Source organism: Triticum aestivum, chromosome 2D (genome assembly GCF_018294505.1).
Source record: "Triticum aestivum cultivar Chinese Spring chromosome 2D, IWGSC CS RefSeq v2.1, whole genome shotgun sequence".
NCBI lineage: Eukaryota > Viridiplantae > Streptophyta > Magnoliopsida > Poales > Poaceae > Triticum > Triticum aestivum.
Window position 1 is genome coordinate 457,468,376 of NC_057799.1, and position 7,687 is coordinate 457,476,062.

Consider the following 7,687-nt stretch of genomic DNA (forward strand, 5'->3'; position numbering starts at 1 on the left):
TTGTTCAGAGTCCTGGATGAGATCACAGACATGATGAGGATTCTCAAAATGGTCGAGAGGTAAAGATTGATAAATTGGATGATAGTATTCGGACACCGGAAGTGTTCCGGAGTGTATCGGGTACATATCGAATACCGGGGGGTTACCTGAAACCCCCTGTCGGCGTTCTGGGAACGGGGGTCCCCAGACTTGCCTGCCTGCGGCCCACAGCATGGCCAAGCAGCAGGCCGTACGGCCCATCTTCGTCAACAAGGCACCCAAGACCCTCACGAGGCGGACGACGCAAGACCTCCTCTAGAGTAACCTAGCCAGGCAGGCTCACGAGGAGCGGAGATATCAAGGCAAGGCAAACCTCACGAGGCTCTCGTGATGTGAGCCATGACGAACCGTACTAGGCGGGTGCCAGTGCGTGCAGCGTCCCTATTTCCTCTTCGGTGCTAAGGAGGCCAGTGCAGGCAAAGAGTACCGAGGCATCAGGCAAAGGTTGCCATATTGGTGCAACGAGACCAAGACCAGGAGGACGGCAAGGCGGAGGTCATCGTGGAGCCCAAGACGGCGTCACCCTAGAGCTTTTCGCAGGCGAAGACCGCTTTTGTCAGGATAGCTTGTACTAGCTGTCCCCCTTCAAATTTGCCCGCCGTTGTTGGCTCCCTTCTCGCTCGATATTTGGGAAGAGGACCAGGGCCTCTATAAATAGGACTAGCCACCACAGTAGGAGGCAACTGATCCCGAACCATAGCTACGCGTCTTGATCGGCGCAATGCCACAGCATCACTTGGGGGCTTGGTCGAACCGGAACCATAGCTACGCCTCTTGATCGGCGTAATGCCACAGCATCACTTGGGGGCTTGGTCGAACCCGAACCATAGCTACGCCTCTTGATCGGCGTAATGCCACAGCATCACTTGGGGGCTTGGTCGAACCCGAACCATAGCAACACCTCTTGATCGGTGTAATGCCACAGCATCACTTGGGGGCTTGGTCGAACCCGAACCATAGCAACACCTCTTGATCGGCGTAATGCCACAGCATCACTTGGGGGCTTGGTCGATCCCGAACCATAGCAACACCTCTTGATCAAATTTGGGGCATGGCAGCCCGTGAAAAGCCTCGACTACAACGGTTTTATTTGCCTTTTGCTAAGTTTATTTTTCTTTTGCTAAGATTTGTGATGTTTTCAAATCAGTGTTTATCAACCCGGTTAGGCTGTCAACTACAAGTTGTCAGTACATGACCAAGTTGTAAGCCGGAGACTATCAGCCCGGTCTGGTTTCGACTCATAGTCACCAGTATGGAATAAACCGGTGTTTATCACAACCCGGAACGGTTTTGTTGTAAACCGACATTATATAACAGGAGATACTTTTACTCTGGATTAAGGTTATTACCCTCATTACAAGGTTGGTCAGCCAACACTATGCCTAAAGGTCGCATGTATCATATATTTCCAAATTTGGTTATCTTTTACAACCTTGGTTATAAACCTTGGTCATATATATAGTTGGGTATCATGACCCACCCGGTGGTAAACCGCCAGGGCGCTTTAAGCTTTTTATCTGCAGAAACAACTGGAATAAATAGCTATGGATTATGAACATCATATCTCAAGCATGGCGGATTAACACGCATCAGTTGCAGATAAATATGCACGAAGGCATAACAGACCAAGTGTTTTAACTAGCCTATTACAAGGCGTTTCAGTGCCCAAAGGAATAATTGTTTCTCAATAAACATTGCAGTATGGAAGATTAAACCGGCCCCCATGTTATGATCGCTGAGCAGCTTGACCTGACGGCTGCGGATCATCTTGCACCGGTTCATCTTCTTCGTCTCTACCCAGCAACTAGAAGTCAACAGTTGTCCAGTCGATCCTGGTTAAAGCTTGGAAAACAACTTCGTCGCTTATAAGGGTGGACGGTTCAATGTCAGGGGCATAAGTGTGCTTACGGATTGGAGGGATCAGGTTTTGAACCTCAGGAGTTGGTGCAGCAACCTGCTTGTTATTGGTATCATAGCTCGCCTGGTAAAATGAAAGATCAGCCTCCTCAGCAAGTTGACAAGCCAGTGGACGTACTTCCCGGTTTATGGCGCGGAGATCTTCAGTGCCAAACTCTGATCCATCTTCTTTTAAGCTTGGGTAGCCTTTAGCCACGTCCGTCGGATCAAGATCAGGCACCCATGCTTTTTCCCAGGTTAGTGCGGTCAGAGCGCCAGCCCTTGCAGCAGACCGCTTCAGCTCTTCTATCCGGGCAGGCAGCATAGATAGCATGTCTAAGGTATCCTTGATCAACGTCGGGGGTGGCTTATTGTGAGAAGCGGTGCAGATAATCCGTTGTGCGCCGGTATACAGTTGCTCTATCAGCGTGTAGGCAGCTTTCAACTTCTTCTGCACATCAGAGCCCAGATGGCTAATGCAAGTTCCTGTATCATTACAAACATCAGTAAACCGGCAACGCATGGGAGGATATGTTGAAATCATAAAGGAAGGATGCTTACCAAACACAGCAGCGGTCATAGCATGCACTTGCCGCTTTACACAGTCAGCTCGTCAACCACCGGTTTAAGAGCGGCTTCTGCGTTTTCAGCCCTTTTTATCAAAGCGGCTTTTTCAGTCTCCCAATCCGCCCGCTCTTTGTTGAAGCCCTCTTTCAGTTTCTCCATAGCGCCTAGAGCGCGGGTCAACTCTTCCTTCGCTTTGGAGGCTTCAGCTTGCTGGGTTTTGATGTTCTCTTGCAGATCAGCGGTTTGGCGTTCCTTCTTGCTCAGCTCCGCCTGTAAAGGGACAGATGTATCATGAGTTGACATTACATATTTGAAGTACCAAGCCCATAACAAGTTATGCCCTTGATACTTGGGGGCTAATGCATGTTTGCTCTTGATCAGAAATTTCTACAAGTCCCAAGCACAATACAAGTATTAATCTTGGCACTTGGGGGCTAATGTGTATTTGCTCAAAAAGCTGTTGGTATGGGAGTTCTTCTACAGTCCCGGTTCATCTTTATAAAGTTAAACCGGCCCTTGGGGGCTATACCGGTGAAAGAGCAGTATGGCAAATTTTAAAGAAACCGGTTCATCTTAACGAGGTAATCCGGTCCCTGGAGGCTAAATATGCAAAGATAAGTTATGACAAAAGTCCCGGTTTAGATCGGTATCATAAACCGTCACTTGGGGGCTACTAGGAATTGATAAACTACAATTGGACAAAAGAGAAAAATGGTAGTTACCTCATATCGCTCCTTCATCAAGTTTACCAAACTAGCTTCATAATCATGGTTGGTATACAGACGGTTCAAGAAGCCAGAGTGAATGTCTTGAGCATTGAGATGGGCGTAGCTTGATAAATCGGCATTCCATTTGCCTTTGCCGATAGCAGAGAGATCATCCTTGGAAGTATGCTTTGACAAAGCTACAGGATTGCCAGGAGTGGTGTGGCCAGTGCCAGTAATCATAATATCATCATCTTCTTCATCAGCAGCCTTCACCGGAGTTGGCGGTTTATCAGTGTCCTTAACTGGCCTGACCGGTTTATCATCAGTTCGGACAGGGCTGGCTGGCCGGTCTGCATGGCTGGTAGTGTCAACTTGCACTTGTTCATCAAGGAAGTCATGGTCTTGAGGCGGCGGATCGTGAAGCATGTCGTCAACATCGGTTTCTTCCACCTCTGGAGTTGTTTCTGGTTCAGAAGCTACATTATCATCAGCCGGTTTGTTTAACCGAGCTTTCTTGCTGGGTCTTGTCTTGGCACTAAGAAAAGATAGACATAAGGATCAGTACAGTATGTAAAACACATCAAGAGTAAAGACATGTGCATAGCTCACCCAGGAACTGTTTTGAGGGGTGGAAACTGTGTGGCCGATGACTCGCCAGAGGATGAGTGAGAAGTACCCTGATAATTTGAATCAGACGGGTTAAGAGGCTGGCGAAAACAACCTGCTTTTGGGCATGAAGTATCAATGGGATAAGAGACCTCTGATCGGCGTTTCCGAACTGGACTGTTCGGTAAATCGGCGGAGGTAACTACCTGGCCGCTGTGCCGGGTTGTACGGCGAGCTTCGTGCTGCTGCGTCTTCAAAAGAAAGTTTGGGTCCAAGTAAGCAAGAGGGTGAGAAAATTTTACTTTCCGGTTTGCTTGACGGATTTTTGGTGTTGGCAGAGGATCTGAATCGGAGGAAAGAATGGTTACCTCTACGTCCTTAGCGTGACTACCTTCAGCGTCGTCCTGATAATAATCATTGTCAATGAGATGTACGAAAAATGAACCAAGAGAGTCAAGTTCTACCTCTGGTTCCGGATTACGCACATCACCATCAGCGGGTAGATCGGAGGATGCGGTGGTCCTTCTTTTGGCAGGTTTCCTTACAACCTTGGTCTTCGGACGAACTGGCTTGACCGGTTTGTCTTGCGACTTCGCCGGTTTGTCTTGTGATGGTTTCTTGTTCCAAAACGGATCATCACCCTGTCAGAAAATAATCACACTTTCAGATAATATTTGGACAGAAGCAAATTCAGATACAAAGGATTATATGATTCTTACAGCTGGTGGTTTGTTGAAGGTGCAGAAAGGGCGTAGTCCGGTTTGGGCACAGACGGCCTCCGGTTCGTTCAGTATTTTCTTTACAGCCTCAGTGACTTCTTCGTCTGTAAGCTGAATGTCAATGTGCCGCTGAGCATCCTTCAAACTCCCCGTGTACTCAGACATCAAACACGGGGCGCCGGCTTAAGGGCAGAATGCTCCAGCTTATCCAGCAACGAGCAAGATCAACTCCTGTCAAACCTTTCGCCATGAAGGCTCTAAGCTTTGATAGTTGGGGAGCATAGTTGGCCCGTTCTCTTGCTGTCAACCTCTGAGGAAACGGGTGTGTGTTGCTCAGGCGTTCAGGGCGGTAACCCGGCAGGGGGTTTTCGTCAGATGGAGAGGTATCCATGCAGTAAAACCAAGTTTGGTTCCACTCTTTGGGGTGACTGTGGTGTTTGGGATGGGGGAAGGTGACTTATTTCCTCTTCTGAACTGCCATTCCACCCAGTTCCGTATTGGGTCCATGTGAGAACTCGATGCGACGGTTTAAGTGAAAGAAATCCCTAAACAGTTCGACTTTAGGTTCCTCTTGTAGATAAACTTCACAGAATACTTGGAAGTGGCAGATGTTGGTAACAGAGTTGGGACCGATGTCTTGAGGGCGCAGCTGAAAATTGGCTAGCACATCTCGGAAAAATTTTGAACCGGGAGGGCTAAAACCTCGTCCGAGATGATCAGCAAACACGACTACCTCTCCATCCTTGGGTGTAGGAGGATTTTCCGGGCCAGGGACCCTCCAGTGGATGACATCTTTCTTGGCTAAAGTGCCCGTTTTAACAAGGTTGTTTAACTGCTCCTCGGTTACTCGAGAGGGAGCCCAATTGCACTCATAGACTTGTTTAGCCATGACAAGGAAAATCTGAAAAATGATTATTACCGGTTTAAGATTTACAGTGGACAACTATACAGCGGTATGAGGATACAAGCATATTGGTAAACCGGATTTAGTTATTCGTAAACCGGAGTCTGACGATGGAACGGTATAATGCATTGACGGTTCAACAGGGGACTAATGGTATCTACCGGGTCATCATTTTTTTTGTGAAGTTAAACCGGCCAATCTGGTATTCAAAGTGTGTAAGTGAAGGAAGAAACAAGTTTCACATCTTGCTATGGTAATTTCAGATCTACCGCGCGTAGGAAAACAAAATATATTCTGACCTAAATTCCAGCGTACTAAGAGTTCACCAAGTTAAGATGAGTTGGATATCAAACAGGTGCTGAAACTACTACCGCGCGAGATCTATGTGGCTTAAACTACTACCACGCGAGATCTATGTGGTTTTTGGATCTAATCCATGGATATAAATAAGGAAAAAGAAGGGCGGCGATGAACACTGATGAATGACAGAAACTCTAAGTGCAGATCTATGGTAAGAGAAAGGGGAGACTTACGGATGCTGTTGAGCAGCGGCGGCGCGCGGAGGAGCTCTGGTACGTTCAGGTCGATGCAGCGGCCAAGGTTGGTGCAGCAGTCGAAGGTTGACGGCGGCGGCCGAGGTCGAAGGGTCGGGCGTCGCGAGGATGACGATGAAGCGAAGATGCACGAGGGGGAAAATGGAAAGACCCCCTGGCCCTATTTATAAGGGAGATAAACGACAGATGCGAAAATCAAGGAGCCGGATTTTTGGATATGAGGTGATGCTATCGCCTCGATTGTCGGAGGCTCGTTAATGACAAGTGACGTCACGGCGGTTTACCATGATCCTAGAAAATGATGTCATGGTGGTTTACAAGATTGTGTGAAGATGTTGAAGAAGAAATTTTCTTAAGTATTGAGGATTGACATGAACCAGTTCAAATCAATCTGGGGCCTAATGTCGGGGATATTACCACTAGGCGTAAACTGGCCAGGAGAGGCCGGGTTAACTTCATAAGTAGTTCATCTGTATCTGAAGCCCATGAAGAGAGACGGTGATGCTTCATGAAGGCCCAGGGCCCAAAGCCGGTTTAAGGCCTGTAGACACAAACCGGTATCGAGATGTAAACTTGTGTTGTAAGATAGAAGTAGCAGAGACCGAGCCGGACACGATTATGAGCCGGCCTCAGAGTCTGTAAACCGACGGGCGTCAACCCATGTATATAAGGGGACGACTCGGCGGCAGTTCAAGGACAACAGACAACAACTCGAGACCCAGGCAAAGCGTATTCGCTCCCTGGTCATCGAAACCCCATCAATTCCATCACAACTAGACGTAGGCTTTTACCTTCATCGTAAGGGGCCGAACTAGTATAAAACTCTCTTGCGTCCCTTGTCCGCTTTAACCCCTTTAAGCTAACCTGTAGCGATGGCTCCACGACTAAGTCCTTTCTCTAGGACATCTGCCGTGACAAAACCACGACAGATCCCGAACTAGTTCAGATCATCCTCAACTACCCAAGCACAAGAACACCCCAACCTCAGGAGGCTATTCTTCCCTTGTACTGTTCATCATCAGCCCAAGAGGCAATCCACCACCACCACACTGGAGTAGGGTATTACACCACAACGGTGGCCCGAACTAGTATAAACCTCGTGTCTTTCTATGTTCCGAGTTCGTCCGTGAGATCTTAGCGAGCTAGAGCGTAGATCGGTAGGAGGGAGAGACTTCACGTGCACCCCAGTGTTTGAACCTTAAGGGTTTGCCGGAACCCCACATCCGACATTTGGCGCGCCAGGTAGGGGTGCGCCGTAGTTTCCCTTCCATCAGTTCGTTGCTCCATCGCTCCGTCGTTTCCATGGCGGACGCTCGCCGTGCTCGAGCTGAGCGTTGGGCTGCCCTCTCCGCCCGCGTCGCTCAGATGGCTCCCGTAGGCGGGCCACCTCGTCGTTCTCCGTCTCCCGCCGCCAACGCTGCCACCGGCCCGGCGGGGAACGAGCAGCAGGCGTCCTCGCTGCATCCTTCGGTGCGGCAAGATGGCCGCACCGCTACTCCATCATTTACCCCTGCTGGTTCTTCGTCTCACGCGCACCGCGCTCCCATGGAGGCACGGGCCGCGCTCATCGCGGCGAACGAGCTCCTGCGTTACCGCCCCGTCGACGACCTCTATGAGGAGTGGCTCAACCGCGTCGCCGAGCTCGTCCGCACCGTAGGGGGCTCTCCGGCGCCGTCCCACTCTCTGCCTCCCCCT